Source organism: Corvus hawaiiensis, chromosome 24 (assembly GCF_020740725.1).
Source record: "Corvus hawaiiensis isolate bCorHaw1 chromosome 24, bCorHaw1.pri.cur, whole genome shotgun sequence".
NCBI classification, from domain to species: Eukaryota; Metazoa; Chordata; class Aves; order Passeriformes; family Corvidae; genus Corvus; species Corvus hawaiiensis.
In genome coordinates, this window is record NC_063236.1 from 2,597,850 (window position 1) to 2,621,707 (window position 23,858).

The following is a 23,858-nucleotide window of genomic DNA, read 5'->3' on the forward strand; positions in this document are numbered from 1 at the left end:
AATGTGGATCAAAGGTGAGCATGGTGACACTGCGGAACCTCATGGAAGCAAGGAGCCATTGTGACCCAGTGGGGCCTCATGGAATCAAGGAGACCATGGTGACACAGGTGATGCACATGAAGCCAAGGAGCCATTGTGACCCAGTGGGGCCTCATGGAATCAAGGAGACCATGGTGACACAGGTGATGCACATGAAGCCAAGGAGCCATTGTGACCCAGTGGGGCCTCATGGAATCAAGGAGACCATGGTGACACAGGTGATGCACATGAAGCTAAGGAGCCATTGTGACACAGCGGGGCTTCTTCCCTTGAGCTCTGCAGCTGGCAGTCCCAGCCCACGGCACCATGTGCCAACTGCTCTCCTTAGGGCTCTGCCTGCACACAGGCCCAGAGAAGTTTTCCTGTTTGTAAGGAAAGAATGGAAAAGCCTGAGCAGGTTTCCTCAACAACAAACCCTACATGCTCAGTCCAGGCTGCCTGCAATGATGTCCCCTTTCTACAAGGGACACTGTGAGCAGGAATGATCTCTGGGAGCAGAATTCCCGCAGTCTTTCCACTGAATTCTCTGTTCCTGTCCTTTGCCTGGCTCTCTGTTGCACATGGAAGCTGCTGCTGCCTTTCTCAGCTTGAAGCCCTCTTTTGATGCAAGCAGATGCTCCCAGGTGTGTTCAGCAGCTGTTGCTCAGTGTTGATGCCAAGCTTTTGTGTTCCTCATGGAAGCAAGGAGCCATTGTGACACTGCAGGAGCTCATGGCATCAAGGAGACAATTGTGACACTACAGAACCTCCTAGAAACAAGGCTCCATGGTGACACCGTGGCGAATCATGGAATCAAGGAGCCCCTTGTGACACAGAGAGGCCGCCTGGAAGCAATGGTCCATTGTTACACTGCGGATTCAAGAAGACCATGGGGACAGCACGGAACCTCATGGAACCATCTGTCCATTGGGACACAGCGGGGCCTCATGGACACAAGGGGACCGTTGTGGCAAAGCAGGGCCTCATGGAAGCATGGAGAGCATTGTGACATTGTGGGCAATCATGGAAGCATGGAGAGCATTGTGCCACTAAGGAAACTGATGGAACCAAGGCGATCCCTGGGACACAATGGAAGCACACGGAATCAAGGCTCCATGATGACTTTGGAGGGCCTCATGGAGCACAGGATCCATTGTGACACAGCAAGACCTCGTGGAAGCAAGGAGCCTTTGTGATACTCCAGATGCGCATGGAAACCAAGGTGCACTGAGACAGAGCGAGGCCTTGTTGGAACCAAAGACACCTCTGCAAAAAGCAGGGTAGCTCACAGAACCAAGGAGTCCATTGTTACATTGTAGAAAATTATACATTACATTCTAGAAAACCTATGGAAGCAAGGGGCTATTGTGACACAGTGGGGCCACATGGAAGCAATTGTCCATTATGACAATGTGGATCAAAGGTGAGCATGGTGACACTGCGGAACCTCATGGAAGCAAGGAGCCATTGTGACAAAGTGGGGCCTCATGGAATCAAGGAGACCATGGTGACACAGGTGATGCACATGAAGCCAAGGAGCCATTGTGACCCAGTGGGGCCTCATGGAATCAAGGAGACCATGGTGACACAGGTGATGCACATGAAGCTAAGGAGCCATTGTGACACAGCGGGGCTTCTTCCCTTGAGCTCTGCAGCTGGCGGTCCCAGCCCACGGCACAATGTGCCAAGTGCTCTCCTTAGGGCTCTGCCTGCACACAGGCCCAGAGAAGTTTTCCTGTTTGTAAGGAAAGACTGGAAAAGCCTGAGCAGGTTTCCTCAACAACAAACCCTACATGCTCAGTCCAGGCTGCCTGCAATGATGTCCCCTTTCTACAAGGGACACTGTGAGCAGGAATGATCTCTGGGAGCAGAATTCCCGCAGTCTTTCCACTGAATTCTCTGGCCCTGGCCTTTGCCTGGCTCTCTGTTGCACATGGAAGCTGCTGCTGCCTTTCTCAGCTTGAAGCCCTCTTTTGATGCAAGCAGATGCTCCCAGGTGTGTTCCGCAGCTGTTGCTCAGTGTTGATGCAAAGCTTTTGTGTTCCTCATGGAAGCAAGGAGCCATTGTGACACTGCAGGAGCTCATGGGATCAAGGAGACAATTGTGACAGTACAGAACCTCCTAGAAACAAGGCTCCATGGTGACGCCGTGGCGAATCATGGAATCAAGGAGCCCCTTGTGACACAGAGAGGCCGCCTGGAAGCAATGGTCCATTGTTACACTGCGGATTCAAGAAGACCATGGGGACAGCACGGAACCTCATGGAACCATCCGTCCATTGGGACACAGCGGGGCCTCATGGACACAAGGGGACCGTTGTGGCAAAGCAGGGCCTCATGGAAGCATGGAGAGCATTGTGACATTGTGGGCAATCATGGAAGCATGGAGAGCATTGTGCCACTAAGGAAACTGATGGAACCAAGTCGATCCCTGAGACACAATGGAAGCACATGGAATCAAGGCTCCATGATGACTTTGGAGGGCCTCATGGAGCACAGGATCCATTGTGACACAGCAAGACCTCGTGGAAGCAAGGAGCCTTTGTGATACTCCAGATGCGCATGGAAACCAAGGTGCACTGAGACAGAGCGAGGCCTTTTTGGAACCAAAGACACCTCTGCAAAAAGCAGGGTAGCTCACAGAACCAAGGAGTCCATTGTTACATTGTAGAAAATTATACATTTCATTCTAGAAAACCTATGGAAGCAAGGGGCTATTGTGACACAGTGGGGCCACATGGAAGCAATAGTCCATTATGACAATGTGGATCAAAGGTGAGCATGGTGACACTGTGGAACCTCATGGAAGCAAGGAGCCACTGTGACAAAGTGGGGCCTCATGGAATCAAGGAGACCATGGTGACACTGGTGATGCACATGAAGCCAAGGAGCCATTGTGACACAGTGGGGCCTCATGGAATCAAGGAGACTATTGTGACACAGGTGATGCACATGAAGCCAAGGAGCCATTGTGACACAGCGGGGCTTCTTCCCTTGAGCTCTGCAGCTGGCTGTCCCAGCCCACGGCACCATGTGCCAACTGCTCTCCTTAGGGCTCTGCCTGCACACAGGCCCAGAGAAGTTTTCCTGTTTGTAAGGAAAGAATGGAAAAGCCTGAGCAGGTTTCCTCAACAACAAACCCTACATGCTCAGTCCAGGCTGCCTGGAATGATGTCCCCTTTCTACAAGGGACACTGTGAGCAGGAATGATCTCTGGGAGCAGAATTCCCGCAGTCTTTCCACTGAATTCTCTGGCCCTGGCCTTTGCCTGGCTCTCTGTTGCAGATGGAAGCTGCTGGTGCCATTCTCAGCTTGAAGCCCTCTTTTGATGCAAGCAGATGCTCCCAGGTGTGTTCAGCAGCTGTTGCTCAGTGTTGATGCAAAGCTTTTGTGTTCTTCATGGAAGCAAGGAGCCATTGTGACACTGCAGGGGCTCATGGCATCAAGGAGACAATTGTGACAGTACAGAACCTCCTAGAAACAAGGCTCCATGGTGACACCGTGGCGAATCATGGAATCAAGGAGCCCCTTGTGACACAGAGAGGCCGCCTGGAAGCAATGGTCCATTGTTACACTGCGGATTCAAGAAGACCATGGGGACAGCACGGAACCTCATGGAACCATCTGTCCATTGGGACACAGCGGGGCCTCATGGACACAAGGGGACCGTTGTGGCAAAGCAGGGCCTCATGGAAGCATGGAGAGCATTGTGACATTGTGGGCAATCATGGAAGCATGGAGAGCATTGTGCCACTAAGGAAACTGATGGAACCAAGGCGATCCCTGGGACACAATGGGAGCACATGGAATCAAGGCTCCATGATGACTTTGGAGGGCCTCATGGAGCACAGGATCCATTGTGACACAGCAAGACCTCGTGGAAGCAAGGAGCCTTTGTGATACTCCAGATGCGCATGGAAACCAAGGTGCACTGAGACAGAGCGAGGCCTTGTTGGAACCAAAGACACCTCTGCAAAAAGCAGGGTAGCTCACAGAACCAAGGAGTCCATTGTTACATTGTAGAAAATTATACATTACATTCTAGAAAACCTATGGAACCAAGGGGCTATTGTGACACAGTGGGGCCACATGGAAGCAATTGTCCATTATGACAATGTGGATCAAAGGTGAGCATGGTGACACTGTGGAACCTCATGGAAGCAAGGAGCCATTGTGACAAAGTGGGGCCTCATGGAATCAAGGAGACCATGGTGACACAGGTGATGCACATGAAGCCAAGGAGCCATTGTGACAAAGTGGGGCCTCATGGAATCAAGGAGACCATGGTGACACAGGTGATGCACATGAAGCCAAGGAGCCATTGTGACCCAGTGGGGCCTCATGGAATCAAGGAGACCATGGTGACACAGGTGATGCACATGAAGCCAAGGAGCCATTGTGACACAGTGGGGCCTCATGGAATCAAGGAGACTATTGTGACACAGGTGATGCACATGAAGCTAAGGAGCCATTGTGACACAGCAGGGCTTCTTCCCTTGAGCTCTGCAGCTGGCTGTCCCAGCCCACGGCACCATGTGTCAACTGCTCTCCTCAGGGCTCTGCCTGCACACAGGCCCAGAGAAGTTTTCCTGTTTGTAAGGAAAGAATGGAAAAGCCTGAGCAGGTTTCCTCAACAACAAACCCTACATGCTCAGTCCAGGCTGCCTGCAATGATGTCCCCTTTCTACAAGGGACACTGTGAGCAGGAATGATCTCTGGGAGCAGAATTCCCGCAGTCTTTCCACTGAATTCTCTGGCCCTGGCCTTTGCCTGGCTCTCTGTTGCAGATGGAAGCTGCTGCTGCCATTCTCTGCTTGAAGCCCTCTTTTGATGCAAGCAGATGCTCCCAGGTGTGTTCAGCAGCTGTTGCTCAGTGTTGATGCAAAGCTTTTGTGTTCCTCATGGAAGCAAGGAGCCATTGTGACACTGCAGGGGCTCATGGCATCAAGGAGACAATTGTGACAGTACAGAACCTCCTAGAAACAAGGCTCCATGGTGACACCGTGGGGAATCATGGAATCAAGGACCCCCTTGTGACACAGAGAGGCCGCCTGGAAGCAATGGTCCATTGTTACACTGCGGATTCAAGAAGACCATGGGGACAGCACGGAACCTCATGGAACCATCTGTCCATTGGGACACAGCGGGGCCTCATGGACACAAGGGGACCGTTGTGGCAAAGCTGGGCCTCATGGAAGCATGGAGAGCATTGTGACATTGTGGGCAATCATGGAAGCATGGAGAGCATTGTGCCACTAAGGAAACTGATGGAACCAAGGCGATCCCTGGGACACAATGGGAGCACATGGAATCAAGGCTCCATGATGACTTTGGAGGGCCTCATGGAGCACAGGATCCATTGTGACACAGCAAGACCTCGTGGAAGCAAGGAGCCTTTGTGATACTCCAGATGCGCATGGAAACCAAGGTGCACTGAGACAGAGCGAGGCCTTGTTGGAACCAAAGACACCTCTGCAAAAAGCAGGGTAGCTCACAGAACCAAGGAGTCCATTGTTACATTGTAGAAAATTATACATTACATTCTAGAAAACCTATGGAAGCAAGGGGCTATTGTGACACAGTGGGGCCACATGGAAGCAATTGTCCATTATGACAATGTGGATCAAAGGTGAGCATGGTGACACTGCGGAACCTCATGGAAGCAAGGAGCCATTGTGACACAGTGGGGCCTCATGGAATCAAGGAGACCATGGTGACACAGGTGATGCACATGAAGCCAAGGAGCCATTGTGACCCAGTGGGGCCTCATGGAATCAAGGAGACCATGGTGACACAGGTGATGCACATGAAGCCAAGGAGCCATTGTGACCCAGTGGGGCCTCATGGAATCAAGGAGACCATGGTGACACAGGTGATGCACATGAAGCCAAGGAGCCATTGTGACCCAGTGGGGCCTCATGGAATCAAGGAGACCATGGTGACACAGGTGATGCACATGAAGCTAAGGAGCCATTGTGACACAGCGGGGCTTCTTCCCTTGAGCTCTGCAGCTGGCGGTCCCAGCCCACGGCACCATGTGCCAACTGCTCTCCTTAGGGCTCTGCCTGCACACAGGCCCAGAGAAGTTTTCCTGTTTGTAAGGAAAGAATGGAAAAGCCTGAGCAGGTTTCCTCAACAACAAACCCTACATGCTCAGTCCAGGCTGCCTGCAATGATGTCCCCTTTCTACAAGGGACACTGTGAGCAGGAATGATCTCTGGGAGCAGAATTCCCGCAGTCTTTCCACTGAATTCTCTGTTCCTGTCCTTTGCCTGGCTCTCTGTTGCACATGGAAGCTGCTGCTGCCTTTCTCAGCTTGAAGCCCTCTTTTGATGCAAGCAGATGCTCCCAGGTGTGTTCAGCAGCTGTTGCTCAGTGTTGATGCAAAGCTTTTGTGTTCCTCATGGAAGCAAGGAGCCATTGTGACACTGCGGGAGCTCATGGCATCAAGGAGACAATTGTGACAGTACAGAACCTCCTAGAAACAAGGCTCCATGGTGACGCCGTGGCGAATCATGGAATCAAGGAGCCCCTTGTGACACAGAGAGGCCGCCTGGAAGCAATGGTCCATTGTTACACTGCGGATTCAAGAAGACCATGGGGACAGCACGGAACCTCATGGAACCATCCGTCCATTGGGACACAGCGGGGCCTCATGGACACAAGGGGACCGTTGTGGCAAAGCAGGGCCTCATGGAAGCATGGAGAGCATTGTGACATTGTGGGCAATCATGGAAGCATGGAGAGCATTGTGCCACTAAGGAAACTGATGGAACCAAGTCGATCCCTGAGACACAATGGAAGCACATGGAATCAAGGCTCCATGATGACTTTGGAGGGCCTCATGGAGCACAGGATCCATTGTGACACAGCAAGACCTCGTGGAAGCAAGGAGCCTTTGTGATACTCCAGATGCGCATGGAAACCAAGGTGCACTGAGACAGAGCGAGGCCTTGTTGGAACCAAAGACACCTCTGCAAAAAGCAGGGTAGCTCACAGAACCAAGGAGTCCATTGTTACATTGTAGAAAATTATACATTTCATTCTAGAAAACCTATGGAAGCAAGGGGCTATTGTGACACAGTGGGGCCACATGGAAGCAATAGTCCATTATGACAATGTGGATCAAAGGTGAGCATGGTGACACTGTGGAACCTCATGGAAGCAAGGAGCCACTGTGACAAAGTGGGGCCTCATGGAATCAAGGAGACCATGGTGACACTGGTGATGCACATGAAGCCAAGGAGCCATTGTGACACAGTGGGGCCTCATGGAATCAAGGAGACTATTGTGACACAGGTGATGCACATGAAGCCAAGGAGCCATTGTGACACAGCGGGGCTTCTTCCCTTGAGCTCTGCAGCTGGCTGTCCCAGCCCACGGCACCATGTGCCAACTGCTCTCCTTAGGGCTCTGCCTGCACACAGGCCCAGAGAAGTTTTCCTGTTTGTAAGGAAAGAATGGAAAAGCCTGAGCAGGTTTCCTCAACAACAAACCCTACATGCTCAGTCCAGGCTGCCTGGAATGATGTCCCCTTTCTACAAGGGACACTGTGAGCAGGAATGATCTCTGGGAGCAGAATTCCCGCAGTCTTTCCACTGAATTCTCTGGCCCTGGCCTTTGCCTGGCTCTCTGTTGCAGATGGAAGCTGCTGGTGCCATTCTCAGCTTGAAGCCCTCTTTTGATGCAAGCAGATGCTCCCAGGTGTGTTCAGCAGCTGTTGCTCAGTGTTGATGCAAAGCTTTTGTGTTCTTCATGGAAGCAAGGAGCCATTGTGACACTGCAGGGGCTCATGGCATCAAGGAGACAATTGTGACAGTACAGAACCTCCTAGAAACAAGGCTCCATGGTGACACCGTGGCGAATCATGGAATCAAGGAGCCCCTTGTGACACAGAGAGGCCGCCTGGAAGCAATGGTCCATTGTTACACTGCGGATTCAAGAAGACCATGGGGACAGCACGGAACCTCATGGAACCATCTGTCCATTGGGACACAGCGGGGCCTCATGGACACAAGGGGACCGTTGTGGCAAAGCAGGGCCTCATGGAAGCATGGAGAGCATTGTGACATTGTGGGCAATCATGGAAGCATGGAGAGCATTGTGCCACTAAGGAAACTGATGGAACCAAGGCGATCCCTGGGACACAATGGGAGCACATGGAATCAAGGCTCCATGATGACTTTGGAGGGCCTCATGGAGCACAGGATCCATTGTGACACAGCAAGACCTCGTGGAAGCAAGGAGCCTTTGTGATACTCCAGATGCGCATGGAAACCAAGGTGCACTGAGACAGAGCGAGGCCTTGTTGGAACCAAAGACACCTCTGCAAAAAGCAGGGTAGCTCACAGAACCAAGGAGTCCATTGTTACATTGTAGAAAATTATACATTACATTCTAGAAAACCTATGGAACCAAGGGGCTATTGTGACACAGTGGGGCCACATGGAAGCAATTGTCCATTATGACAATGTGGATCAAAGGTGAGCATGGTGACACTGTGGAACCTCATGGAAGCAAGGAGCCATTGTGACAAAGTGGGGCCTCATGGAATCAAGGAGACCATGGTGACACAGGTGATGCACATGAAGCCAAGGAGCCATTGTGACAAAGTGGGGCCTCATGGAATCAAGGAGACCATGGTGACACAGGTGATGCACATGAAGCCAAGGAGCCATTGTGACCCAGTGGGGCCTCATGGAATCAAGGAGACCATGGTGACACAGGTGATGCACATGAAGCCAAGGAGCCATTGTGACACAGTGGGGCCTCATGGAATCAAGGAGACTATTGTGACACAGGTGATGCACATGAAGCTAAGGAGCCATTGTGACACAGCAGGGCTTCTTCCCTTGAGCTCTGCAGCTGGCTGTCCCAGCCCACGGCACCATGTGTCAACTGCTCTCCTCAGGGCTCTGCCTGCACACAGGCCCAGAGAAGTTTTCCTGTTTGTAAGGAAAGAATGGAAAAGCCTGAGCAGGTTTCCTCAACAACAAACCCTACATGCTCAGTCCAGGCTGCCTGCAATGATGTCCCCTTTCTACAAGGGACACTGTGAGCAGGAATGATCTCTGGGAGCAGAATTCCCGCAGTCTTTCCACTGAATTCTCTGGCCCTGGCCTTTGCCTGGCTCTCTGTTGCAGATGGAAGCTGCTGCTGCCATTCTCTGCTTGAAGCCCTCTTTTGATGCAAGCAGATGCTCCCAGGTGTGTTCAGCAGCTGTTGCTCAGTGTTGATGCAAAGCTTTTGTGTTCCTCATGGAAGCAAGGAGCCATTGTGACACTGCAGGGGCTCATGGCATCAAGGAGACAATTGTGACAGTACAGAACCTCCTAGAAACAAGGCTCCATGGTGACACCGTGGGGAATCATGGAATCAAGGACCCCCTTGTGACACAGAGAGGCCGCCTGGAAGCAATGGTCCATTGTTACACTGCGGATTCAAGAAGACCATGGGGACAGCACGGAACCTCATGGAACCATCTGTCCATTGGGACACAGCGGGGCCTCATGGACACAAGGGGACCGTTGTGGCAAAGCTGGGCCTCATGGAAGCATGGAGAGCATTGTGACATTGTGGGCAATCATGGAAGCATGGAGAGCATTGTGCCACTAAGGAAACTGATGGAACCAAGGCGATCCCTGGGACACAATGGGAGCACATGGAATCAAGGCTCCATGATGACTTTGGAGGGCCTCATGGAGCACAGGATCCATTGTGACACAGCAAGACCTCGTGGAAGCAAGGAGCCTTTGTGATACTCCAGATGCGCATGGAAACCAAGGTGCACTGAGACAGAGCGAGGCCTTGTTGGAACCAAAGACACCTCTGCAAAAAGCAGGGTAGCTCACAGAACCAAGGAGTCCATTGTTACATTGTAGAAAATTATACATTACATTCTAGAAAACCTATGGAAGCAAGGGGCTATTGTGACACAGTGGGGCCACATGGAAGCAATTGTCCATTATGACAATGTGGATCAAAGGTGAGCATGGTGACACTGCGGAACCTCATGGAAGCAAGGAGCCATTGTGACACAGTGGGGCCTCATGGAATCAAGGAGACCATGGTGACACAGGTGATGCACATGAAGCCAAGGAGCCATTGTGACCCAGTGGGGCCTCATGGAATCAAGGAGACCATGGTGACACAGGTGATGCACATGAAGCCAAGGAGCCATTGTGACCCAGTGGGGCCTCATGGAATCAAGGAGACCATGGTGACACAGGTGATGCACATGAAGCCAAGGAGCCATTGTGACCCAGTGGGGCCTCATGGAATCAAGGAGACCATGGTGACACAGGTGATGCACATGAAGCTAAGGAGCCATTGTGACACAGCGGGGCTTCTTCCCTTGAGCTCTGCAGCTGGCGGTCCCAGCCCACGGCACCATGTGCCAACTGCTCTCCTTAGGGCTCTGCCTGCACACAGGCCCAGAGAAGTTTTCCTGTTTGTAAGGAAAGAATGGAAAAGCCTGAGCAGGTTTCCTCAACAACAAACCCTACATGCTCAGTCCAGGCTGCCTGCAATGATGTCCCCTTTCTACAAGGGACACTGTGAGCAGGAATGATCTCTGGGAGCAGAATTCCCGCAGTCTTTCCACTGAATTCTCTGTTCCTGTCCTTTGCCTGGCTCTCTGTTGCACATGGAAGCTGCTGCTGCCTTTCTCAGCTTGAAGCCCTCTTTTGATGCAAGCAGATGCTCCCAGGTGTGTTCAGCAGCTGTTGCTCAGTGTTGATGCAAAGCTTTTGTGTTCCTCATGGAAGCAAGGAGCCATTGTGACACTGCGGGAGCTCATGGCATCAAGGAGACAATTGTGACAGTACAGAACCTCCTAGAAACAAGGCTCCATGGTGACACCGTGGGGAATCATGGAATCAAGGAGCCCCTTGTGACACAGAGAGGCCGCCTGGAAGCAATGGTCCATTGTTACACTGCGGATTCAAGAAGACCATGGGGACAGCACGGAACCTCATGGAACCATCTGTCCATTGGGACACAGCGGGGCCTCATGGACACAAGGGGACCGTTGTGGCAAAGCAGGGCCTCATGGAAGCATGGAGAGCATTGTGACATTGTGGGCAATCATGGAAGCATGGAGAGCATTGTGCCACTAAGGAAACTGATGGAACCAAGGCGATCCCTGGGACACAATGGAAGCACACGGAATCAAGGCTCCATGATGACTTTGGAGGGCCTCATGGAGCACAGGATCCATTGTGACACAGCAAGACCTCGTGGAAGCAAGGAGCCTTTGTGATACTCCAGGTGCGCATGGAAACCAAGGTGCACTGAGACAGAGCGAGGCCTTGTTGGAACCAAAGACACCTCTGCAAAAAGCAGGGTAGCTCACAGAACCAAGGAGTCCATTGTTACATTGTAGAAAATTATACATTACATTCTAGAAAACCTATGGAAGCAAGGGGCTATTGTGACACAGTGGGGCCACATGGAAGCAATTGTCCATTATGACAATGTGGATCAAAGGTGAGCATGGTGACACTGCGGAACCTCATGGAAGCAAGGAGCCATTGTGACAAAGTGGGGCCTCATGGAATCAAGGAGACCATGGTGACACAGGTGATGCACATGAAGCCAAGGAGCCATTGTGACACAGCGGGGCTTCTTCCCTTGAGCTCTGCAGCTGGCTGTCCCAGCCCACGGCACCATGTGCCAAGTGCTCTCCTTAGGGCTCTGCCTGCACACAGGCCCAGAGAAGTTTTCCTGTTTGTAAGGAAAGAATGGAAAAGCCTGAGCAGGTTTCCTCAACAACAAACCCTACATGCTCAGTCCAGGCTGCCTGGAATGATGTCCCCTTTCTACAAGGGACACTGTGAGCAGGAATGATCTCTGGGAGCAGAATTCCCGCAGTCTTTCCACGGAATTCTCTGTCCCTGTCCTTTGCCTGGCTCTCTGTTGCACATGGAAGCTGCTGCTGCCTTTCTCAGCTTGAAGCCCTCTTTTGATGCAAGCAGATGCTCCCAGGTGTGTTCAGCAGCTGTTGCTCAGTGTTGATGCAAAGCTTTTGTGTTCCTCATGGAAGCAAGGAGCCATTGTGACACTGCAGGGGCTCATGGCATCAAGGAGACAATTGTGACAGTACAGAACCTCCTAGAAACAAGGCTCCATGGTGACACCGTGGCGAATCATGGAATCAAGGAGCCCCTTGTGACACAGAGAGGCCGCCTGGAAGCAATGGTCCATTGTTACACTGCGGATTCAAGAAGACCATGGGGAAAGCACGGAACCTCATGGAACCATCTGTCCATTGGGACACAGCGGGGCCTCATGGACACAAGGGGACCGTTGTGGCAAAGCTGGGCCTCATGGAAGCATGGAGAGCATTGTGACATTGTGGGCAATCATGGAAGCATGGAGAGCATTGTGCCACTAAGGAAACTGATGGAACCAAGGCGATCCCTGGGACACAATGGGAGCACATGGAATCAAGGCTCCATGATGACTTTGGAGGGCCTCATGGAGCACAGGATCCATTGTGACACAGCAAGACCTCGTGGAAGCAAGGAGCCTTTGTGATACTCCAGATGCGCATGGAAACCAAGGTGCACTGAGACAGAGCGAGGCCTTGTTGGAACCAAAGACACCTCTGCAAAAAGCAGGGTAGCTCACAGAACCAAGGAGTCCATTGTTACATTGTAGAAAATTATACATTACATTCTAGAAAACCTATGGAACCAAGGGGCGACTGTGACACAGTGGGGCCACATGGAAGCAATTGTCCATTATGACAATGTGGATCAAAGGTGAGCATGGTGACACTGCGGAACCTCATGGAAGCAAGGAGCCATTGTGACACAGTGGGGCCTCATGGAATCAAGGAGACCATGGTGACACAGGTGATGCACATGAAGCCAAGGAGCCATTGTGACAAAGTGGGGCCTCATGGAATCAAGGAGACCATGGTGACACAGGTGATGCACATGAAGCCAAGGAGCCATTGTGACCCAGTGGGGCCTCATGGAATCAAGGAGACCATGGTGACACAGGTGATGCACATGAAGCCAAGGAGCCATTGTGACCCAGTGGGGCCTCATGGAATCAAGGAGACTATTGTGACACAGGTGATGCACATGAAGCTAAGGAGCCATTGTGACACAGCGGGGCTTCTTCCCTTGAGCTCTGCAGCTGGCTGTCCCAGCCCACGGCACCATGTGCCAACTGCTCTCCTTAGGGCTCTGCCTGCACACAGGCCCAGAGAAGTTTTCCTGTTTGTAAGGAAAGAATGGAAAAGCCTGAGCAGGTTTCCTCAACAACAAACCCTACATGCTCAGTCCAGGCTGCCTGGAATGATGTCCCCTTTCTACAAGGGACACTGTGAGCAGGAATGATCTCTGGGAGCAGAATTCCCGCAGTCTTTCCACTGAATTCTCTGGCCCTGGCCTTTGCCTGGCTCTCTGTTGCAGATGGAAGCTGCTGCTGCCTTTCTCAGCTTGAAGCCCTCTTTTGATGCAAGCAGATGCTCCCAGGTGTGTTCAGCAGCTGTTGCTCAGTGTTGATGCAAAGCTTTTGTGTTCCTCATGGAAGCAAGGAGCCATTGTGACACTGCAGGAGCTCATGGCATCAAGGAGACAATTGTGACAGTACAGAACCTCCTAGAAACAAGGCTCCATGGTGACACCGTGGCGAATCATGGAATCAAGGAGCCCCTTGTGACACAGAGAGGCCGCCTGGAAGCAATGGTCCATTGTTACACTGTGGATTCAAGAAGACCATGGGGACAGCACGGAACCTCATGGAACCATCTGTCCATTGGGACACAGCGGGGCCTCATGGACACAAGGGGACCGTTGTGGCAAAGCAGGGCCTCATGGAAGCATGGAGAGCATTGTGACATTGTGGGCAATCATGGAAGCATGGAGAGCATTGTGCCACTAAGGAAACTGATGGAACCAAGGCGATCCCTGGGACACAATGGAAGCACATGGAATCAAGGCTCCATGATGACTTTGGAGGGCCTCATGGAGCACAGGATCCATTGTGACACAGCAAGACCTCGTGGAAGCAAGGAGCCTTTGTGATACTCCAGATGCGCATGGAAACCAAGGTGCACTGAGACAGAGCGAGGCCTTGTTGGAACCAAAGACACCTCTGCAAAAAGCAGGGTAGCTCACAGAACCAAGGAGTCCATTGTTACATTGTAGAAAATTATACATTACATTCTAGAAAACCTATGGAAGCAAGGGGCTATTGTGACACAGTGGGGCCACATGGAAGCAATTGTCCATTATGACAATGTGGATCAAAGGTGAGCACGGTGACACTGCGGAACCTCATGGAAGCAAGGAGCCATTGTGACAAAGTGGGGCCTGATGGAATCAAGGAGACCGTAGTGACACAGGTGATGCACATGAAGCCAAGGAGCCATTGTGACCCAGTGGGGCCTCATGGAATCAAGGAGACCATAGTGACACAGGTGATGCACATGAAGCCAAGGAGCTATTGTGACACAGTGGGGCCTCATGGAATCAAGGAGACTATTGTGACACAGGTGATGCACATGAAGCTAAGGAGCCATTGTGACACAGCAGGGCTTCTTCCCTTGAGCTCTGCAGCTGGCTGTCCCAGCCCACGGCACCATGTGTCAACTGCTCTCCTCAGGGCTCTGCCTGCACACAGGCCCAGAGAAGTTTTCCTGTTTGTAAGGAAAGAATGGAAAAGCCTGAGCAGGTTTCCTCAACAACAAACCCTACATGCTCAGTCCAGGCTGCCTGGAATGATGTCCCCTTTCTACAAGGGACACTGTGAGCAGGAATGATCTCTGGGAGCAGAATTCCCGCAGTCTTTCCACTGAATTCTCTGGCCCTGGCCTTTGCCTGGCTCTCTGTTGCACATGGAAGCTGCTGCTGCCTTTCTCAGCTTGAAGCCCTCTTTTGATGCAAGCAGATGCTCCCAGGTGTGTTCCGCAGCTGTTGCTCAGTGTTGATGCAAAGCTTTTGTGTTCCTCATGGAAGCAAGGAGCCATTGTGACACTGCAGGGGCTCATGGGATCAAGGAGACAATTGTGACCGTACAGAACCTCCTAGAAACAAGGCTCCATGGTGACGCCGTGGCGAATCATGGAATCAAGGAGCCCCTTGTGACACAGAGAGGCCGCCTGGAAGCAATGGTCCATTGTTACACTGCGGATTCAAGAAGACCATGGGGACAGCACGGAACCTCATGGAACCATCCGTCCATTGGGACACAGCGGGGCCTCATGGACACAAGGGGACCGTTGTGGCAAAGCAGGGCCTCATGGAAGCATGGAGAACATTGTGACATTGTGGGCAATCATGGAAGCATGGAGAGCATTGTGCCACTAAGGAAACTGATGGAACCAAGTCGATCCCTGAGACACAATGGAAGCACATGGAATCAAGGCTCCATGATGACTTTGGAGGGCCTCATGGAGCACAGGATCCATTGTGACACAGCAAGACCTCGTGGAAGCAAGGAGCCTTTGTGATACTCCAGATGCGCATGGAAACCAAGGTGCACTGAGACAGAGCGAGGCCTTGTTGGAACCAAAGACACCTCTGCAAAAAGCAGGGTAGCTCACAGAACCAAGGAGTCCATTGTTACATTGTAGAAAATTATACATTACATTCTAGAAAACCTATGGAACCAAGGGGCTATTGTGACACAGTGGGGCCACATGGAAGCAATTGTCCATTATGACAATGTGGATCAAAGGTGAGCATGGTGACACTGCGGAACCTCATGGAAGCAAGGAGCCATTGTGACACAGTGGGGCCTCATGGAATCAAGGAGACCATGGTGACACAGGTGATGCACATGAAGCCAAGGAGCCATTGTGACACAGTGGGGCCTCATGGAATCAAGGAGACCATGGTGACACAGGTGATGCACATGAAGCCAAGGAGCCATTGTGACACAGTGGGGCCTCATGGAATCAAGGAGACTATTGTGACACAGGTGATGCACATGAAGCTAAGGAGCCATTGTGACACAGCGGGGCTTCTTCCCTTGAGCTCTGCAGCTGGCTGTCCCAGCCCACGGCACCATGTGCCAACTGCTCTCCTTAGGGCTCTGCCTGCACACAGGCCCAGAGAAGTTTTCCTGTTTGTAAGGAAAGAATGGAAAAGCCTGAGCAGGTTTCCTCAACAACAAACCCTACATGCTCAGTCCAGGCTGCCTGGAATGATGTCCCCTTTCTACAAGGGACACTGTGAGCAGGAATGATCTCTGGGAGCAGAATTCCCGCAGTCTTTCCACTGAATTCTCTGGCCCTGGCCTTTGCCTGGCTCTCTGTTGCAGATGGAAGCTGCTGCTGCCTTTCTCAGCTTGAAGCCCTCTTTTGATGCAAGCAGATGCTCCCAGGTGTGTTCAGCAGCTGTTGCTCAGTGTTGATGCAAAGCTTTTGTGTTCCTCATGGAAGCAAGGAGCCATTGTGACACTGCGGGAGCTCATGGCATCAAGGAGACAATTGTGACAGTACAGAACCTCCTAGAAACAAGGCTCCATGGTGACACCGTGGGGAATCATGGAATCAAGGAGCCCCTTGTGACACAGAGAGGCCGCCTGGAAGCAATGGTCCATTGTTACACTGCGGATTCAAGAAGACCATGGGGACAGCACGGAACCTCATGGAACCATCTGTCCATTGGGACACAGCGGGGCCTCATGGACACAAGGGGACCGTTGTGGCAAAGCAGGGCCTCATGGAAGCATGGAGAGCATTGTGACATTGTGGGCAATCATGGAAGCATGGAGAGCATTGTGCCACTAAGGAAACTGATGGAACCAAGGCGATCCCTGGGACACAATGGAAGCACATGGAATCAAGGCTCCATGATGACTTTGGAGGGCCTCATGGAGCACAGGATCCATTGTGACACAGCAAGACCTCGTGGAAGCAAGGAGCCTTTGTGATACTCCAGATGCGCATGGAAACCAAGGTGCACTGAGACAGAGCGAGGCCTTGTTGGAACCAAAGACACCTCTGCAAAAAGCAGGGTAGCTCACAGAACCAAGGAGTCCATTGTTACATTGTAGAAAATTATACATTACATTCTAGAAAACCTATGGAAGCAAGGGGCTATTGTGACACAGTGGGGCCACATGGAAGCAATTGTCCATTATGACAATGTGGATCAAAGGTGAGCACGGTGACACTGCGGAACCTCATGGAAGCAAGGAGCCATTGTGACAAAGTGGGGCCTGATGGAATCAAGGAGACCGTAGTGACACAGGTGATGCACATGAAGCCAAGGAGCCATTGTGACACAGTGGGGCCTCATGGAATCAAGGAGACCATAGTGACACAGGTGATGCACATGAAGCCAAGGAGCCATTGTGACACAGTGGGGCCTCATGGAATCAAGGAGACTATTGTGACACAGGTGATGCACATGAAGCTAAGGAGCCATTGTGACACAGCAGGGCTTCTTCCCTTGAGCTCTGCAGCTGGCGGTCCCAGCCCACGGCACCATGTGTCAACTGCTCTCCTCAGGGCTCTGCCTGCACACAGGCCCAGAGAAGTTTTCCTGTTTGTAAGGAAAGAATGGAAAAGCCTGAGCAGGTTTCCTCAACAACAAACCCTACATGCTCAGTCCAGGCTGCCTGCAATGATGTCCCCTTTCTACAAGGGACACTGTGAGCAGGAATGATCTCTGGGAGCAGAATTCCCGCAGTCTTTCCACTGAATTCTCTGGCCCTGGCCTTTGCCTGGCTCTCTGTTGCACATGGAAGCTGCTGCTGCCTTTCTCAGCTTGAAGCCCTCTTTTGATGCAAGCAGATGCTCCCAGGTGTGTTCAGCAGCTGTTGCTCAGTGTTGATGCAAAGCTTTTGTGTTCCTCATGGAAGCAAGGAGCCATTGTGACACTGCAGGGGCTCATGGCATCAAGGAGACAATTGTGACCGTACAGAACCTCCTAGAAACAAGGCTCCATGGTGACGCCGTGGCGAATCATGGAATCAAGGAGCCCCTTGTGACACAGAGAGGCCGCCTGGAAGCAATGGTCCATTGTTACACTGCGGATTCAAGAAGACCATGGGGACAGCACGGAACCTCATGGAACCATCCGTCCATTGGGACACAGCGGGGCCTCATGGACACAAGGGGACCGTTGTGGCAAAGCAGGGCCTCATGGAAGCATGGAGAGCATTGTGACATTGTAGGCAATCATGGAAGCATGGAGAGCATTGTGCCACTAAGGAAACTGATGGAACCAAGTCGATCCCTGAGACACAATGGAAGCACATGGAATCAAGGCTCCATGATGACTTTGGAGGGCCTCATGGAGCACAGGATCCATTGTGACACAGCAAGACCTCGTGGAAGCAAGGAGCCTTTGTGATACTCCAGATGCGCATGGAAACCAAGGTGCACTGAGACAGAGCGAGGCCTTGTTGGAACCAAAGACACCTCTGCAAAAAGCAGGGTAGCTCACAGAACCAAGGAGTCCATTGTTACATTGTAGAAAATTATACATTACATTCTAGAAAACCTATGGAAGCAAGGGGCTATTGTGACACAGTGGGGCCACATGGAAGCAATAGTCCATTATGACAATGTGGATCAAAGGTGAGCATGGTGACACTGTGGAACCTCATGGAAGCAAGGAGCCATTGTGACACAGTGGGGCCTCATGGAATCAAGGAGACCATGGTGACACAGGTGATGCACATGAAGCCAAGGAGCCATTGTGACAAAGTGGGGCCTCATGGAATCAAGGAGACCATGGTGACACAGGTGATGCACATGAAGCCAAGGAGCCATTGTGACACAGCGGGGCTTCTTCCCTTGAGCTCTGCAGCTGGCTGTCCCAGCCCACGGCACCATGTGCCAAGTGCTCTCCTTAGGGCTCTGCCTGCACACAGGCCCAGAGAAGTTTTCCTGTTTGTAAGGAAAGAATGGAAAAGCCTGAGCAGGTTTCCTCAACAACAAACCCTACATGCTCAGTCCAGGCTGCCTGGAATGATGTCCCCTTTCTACAAGGGACACTGTGAGCAGGAATGATCTCTGGGAGCAGAATTCCCGCAGTCTTTCCACTGAATTCTCTGGCCCTGGCCTTTGCCTGGCTCTCTGTTGCAGATGGAAGCTGCTGCTCCCTTTCTCAGCTTGAAGCCCTCTTTTGATGCAAGCAGATGCTCCCAGGTGTGTTCAGCAGCTGTTGCTCAGTGTTGATGCAAAGCTTTTGTGTTCCTCATGGAAGCAAGGAGCCATTGTGACACTGCAGGGGCTCATGGGATCAAGGAGACAATTGTGACAGTACAGAACCTCCTAGAAACAAGGCTCCATGGTGACACCGTGGCGAATCATGGAATCAAGGAGCCCCTTGTGACACAGAGAGGCCGCCTGGAAGCAATGGTCCATTGTTACACTGCGGATTCAAGAAGACCATGGGGACAGCACGGAACCTCATGGAACCATCTGTCCATTGGGACACAGCGGGGCCTCATGGACACAAGGGGACCGTTGTGGCAAAGCTGGGCCTCATGGAAGCATGGAGAGCATTGTGACATTGTGGGCAATCATGGAAGCATGGAGAGCATTGTGCCACTAAGGAAACTGATGGAACCAAGGCGATCCCTGGGACACAATGGAAGCACATGGAATCAAGGCTCCATGATGACTTTGGAGGGCCTCATGGAGCACAGGATCCATTGTGACACAGCAAGACCTCGTGGAAGCAAGGAGCCTTTGTGATACTCCAGATGCACATGGAAACCAAGGTGCACTGAGACAGAGCGAGGCCTTGTTGGAACCAAAGACACCTCTGCAAAAAGCAGGGTAGCTCACAGAACCAAGGAGTCCATTGTTACATTGTAGAAAATTATACATTACATTCTAGAAAACCTATGGAAGCAAGGGGCTATTGTGACACAGTGGGGCCACATGGAAGCAATTGTCCATTATGACAATGTGGATCAAAGGTGAGCATGGTGACACTGCGGAACCTCATGGAAGCAAGGAGCCATTGTGACAAAGTGGGGCCTCATGGAATCAAGGAGACCATGGTGACACAGGTGATGCACATGAAGCCAAGGAGCCATTGTGACAAAGTGGGGCCTCATGGAATCAAGGAGACCATGGTGACACAGGTGATGCACATGAAGCCAAGGAGCCATTGTGACCCAGTGGGGCCTCATGGAATCAAGGAGACCATGGTGACACAGGTGATGCACATGAAGCTAAGGAGCCATTGTGACACAGCGGGGCTTCTTCCCTTGAGCTCTGCATCTCACGGTCCCAGCCCACAGCACCATGTGCCAACTGCTCTCCTTAGGGCTCTGCCTGCACACAGGCCCAGAGAAGTTTTCCTGTTTGTAAGGAAAGAATGGAAAAGCCTGAGCAGGTTTCCTCAACAACAAACCCTACATGCTCAGTCCAGGCTGCCTGCAATGATGTCCCCTTTCTACAAGGGACACTGTGAGCAGGAATGATCTCTGGGAGCAGAATTCCCGCAGTCTTTCCACTGAATTCTCTGTTCCTGTCCTTTGCCTGGCTCTCTGTTGCAGATGGAAGCTGCTGCTGCCTTTCTCAGCTTGAAGCCCTCTTTTGATGCAAGCAGATGCTCCCAGGTGTGTTCAGCAGCTGTTGCTCAGTGTTGATGCAAAGCTTTTGTGTTCCTCATGGAAGCAAGGAGCCATTGTGACACTGCAGGGGCTCATGGCATCAAGGAGACAATTGTGACAGTACAGAACCTCCTAGAAACAAGGCTCCATGGTGACGCCGTGGCGAATCATGGAATCAAGGAGCCCCTTGTGACACAGAGAGGCCGCCTGGAAGCAATGGTCCATTGTTACACTGCGGATTCAAGAAGACCATGGGGACAGCACGGAACCTCATGGAACCATCTGTCCATTGGGACACAGCGGGGCCTCATGGACACAAGGGGACCGTTGTGGCAAAGCTGGGCCTCATGGAAGCATGGAGAGCATTGTGACATTGTGGGCAATCATGGAAGCATGGAGAGCATTGTGCCACTAAGGAAACTGATGGAACCAAGTCGATCCCTGAGACACAATGGGAGCACATGGAATCAAGGCTCCATGATGACTTTGGAGGGCCTCATGGAGCACAGGATCCATTGTGACACAGCAAGACCTCGTGGAAGCAAGGAGCCTTTGTGATACTCCAGATGCGCATGGAAACCAAGGTGCACTGAGACAGAGCGAGGCCTTGTTGGAACCAAAGACACCTCTGCAAAAAGCAGGGTAGCTCACAGAACCAAGGAGTCCATTGTTACATTGTAGAAAATTATACATTTCATTCTAGAAAACCTATGGAACCAAGGGGCTATTGTGACACAGTGGGGCCACATGGAAGCAATTGTCCATTATGACAATGTGGATCAAAGGTGAGCATGGTGACACTGTGGAACCTCATGGAAGCAAGGAGCCATTGTGACACAGTGGGGCCTCATGGAATCAAGGAGACCATAGTGACACAGGTGATGCACATGAAGCCAAGGAGCCATTGTGACACAGTGGGGCCTCATGGAATCAAGGAGACCATAGTGACACAGGTGATGCACATGAAGCCAAAGAGCTATTGTGACACAGTGGGGCCTCATGGAATCAAGGAGACTATTGTGACACAGGTGATGCACATGAAGCTAAGGAGCCATTGTGACACAGCGGGGCTTCTTCCCTTCAGCTCTGCAGCTGGTGGTCCCAGCCCACGGTACCATGTGTCAACTGCTCTCCTTAGGGCTCTGCCTGCACACAGGCCCAGAGAAGTTTTCCTGTTTGTAAGGAAAGAATGGAAAAGCCTGAGCAGGTTTCCTCAACAACAAACCCTACATGCTCAGTCCAGCCTGCCTGCAATGATGTCCCCTTTCTACAAGGGACACTGTGAGCAGGAATGATCTCTGGGAGCAGAATTCCCGCAGTCTTTCCACTGAATTCTCTGGCCCTGGCCTTTGCCTGGCTCTCTGTTGCAGATGGAAGCTGCTGCTGCCTTTCTCAGCTTGAAGCCCTCTTTTGATGCAAGCAGATGCTCCCAGGTGTGTTCAGCAGCTGTTGCTCAGTGTTGATGCAAAGCTTTTGTGTTCCTCATGGAAGCAAGGAGCCATTGTGACACTGCAGGGGCTCATGGCATCAAGGAGACAATTGTGACACTACAGAACCTCCTAGAAACAAGGCTCCATGGTGACGCCGTGGCGAATCATGGAATCAAGGAGCCCCTTGTGACACAGAGAGGCCGCCTGGAAGCAATGGTCCATTGTTACACTGCGGATTCAAGAAGACCATGGGGACAGCACGGAACCTCATGGAACCATCTGTCCATTGGGACACAGCGGGGCCTCATGGACACAAGGGGACCGTTGTGGCAAAGCAGGGCCTCATGGAAGCATGGAGAGCATTGTGACATTGTGGGCAATCATGGAAGCATGGAGAGCATTGTGCCACTAAGGAAACTGATGGAACCAAGTCGATCCCTGAGACACAATGGGAGCACATGGAATCAAGGCTCCATGATGACTTTGGAGGGCCTCATGGAGCACAGGATCCATTGTGACACAGCAAGACCTCGTGGAAGCAAGGAGCCTTTGTGATACTCCAGATGCGCATGGAAACCAAGGTGCACTGAGACAGAGCGAGGCCTTGTTGGAACCAAAGACACCTCTGCAAAAAGCAGGGTAGCTCACAGAACCAAGGAGTCCATTGTTACATTGTAGAAAATTATACATTACATTCTAGAAAACCTATGGAACCAAGGGGCGACTGTGACACAGTGGGGCCACATGGAAGCAATTGTCCATTATGACAATGTGGATCAAAGGTGAGCATGGTGACACTGCGGAACCTCATGGAAGCAAGGAGCCATTGTGACAAAGTGGGGCCTCATGGAATCAAGGAGACCATGGTGACACAGGTGATGCACATGAAGCCAAGGAGCCATTGTGACCCAGTGGGGCCTCATGGAATCAAGGAGACCATGGTGACACAGGTGATGCACATGAAGCCAAGGAGCCATTGTGACACAGTGGGGCCTCATGGAATCAAGGAGACTATTGTGACACAGGTGATGCACATGAAGCTAAGGAGCCATTGTGACACAGCGGGGCTTCTTCCCTTGAGCTCTGCAGCTGGCTGTCCCAGCCCATGGCACCATGTGCCAAGTGCTCTCCTTAGGGCTCTGCCTGCACACAGGCCCAGAGAAGTTTTCCTGTTTGTAAGGAAAGAATGGAAAAGCCTGAGCAGGTTTCCTCAACAACAAACCCTACATGCTCAGTCCAGGCTGCCTGGAATGATGTCCCCTTTCTACAAGGGACACTGTGAGCAGGAATGATCTCTGGGAGCAGAATTCCCGCAGTCTTTCCACTGAATTCTCTGGCCCTGGCCTTTGCCTGGCTCTCTGTTGCAGATGGAAGCTGCTGCTGCCTTTCTCAGCTTGAAGCCCTCTTTTGATGCAAGCAGATGCTCCCAGGTGTGTTCAGCAGCTGTTGCTCAGTGTTGATGCAAAGCTTTTGTGTTCCTCATGGAAGCAAGGAGCCATTGTGACACTGCAGGGGCTCATGGGATCAAGGAGACAATTGTGACAGTACAGAACCTCCTAGAAACAAGGCTCCATGGTGACACCGTGGCGAATCATGGAACCACATGGAAATGTGTTCCTCATGAGACACAGCAGGGCCTTGTTGGAACCAAAGACACCTCTGCAAAAAGCAGGGTAGCTCACAGAACCAAGGAGTACATTGTTACAATAGAAAACCTATGGAAGCAAAGAGACCATTGTGACACAGTGGGGCCACATGGAAGCCACGGAGCCATTGTGACCCAGTGGGGCCTCATGGAATCAAGGAGACCATGGTGACACAGGTGATGCACATGAAGCCAAGGAGCCATTGTGACACAGTGGGGCCTCA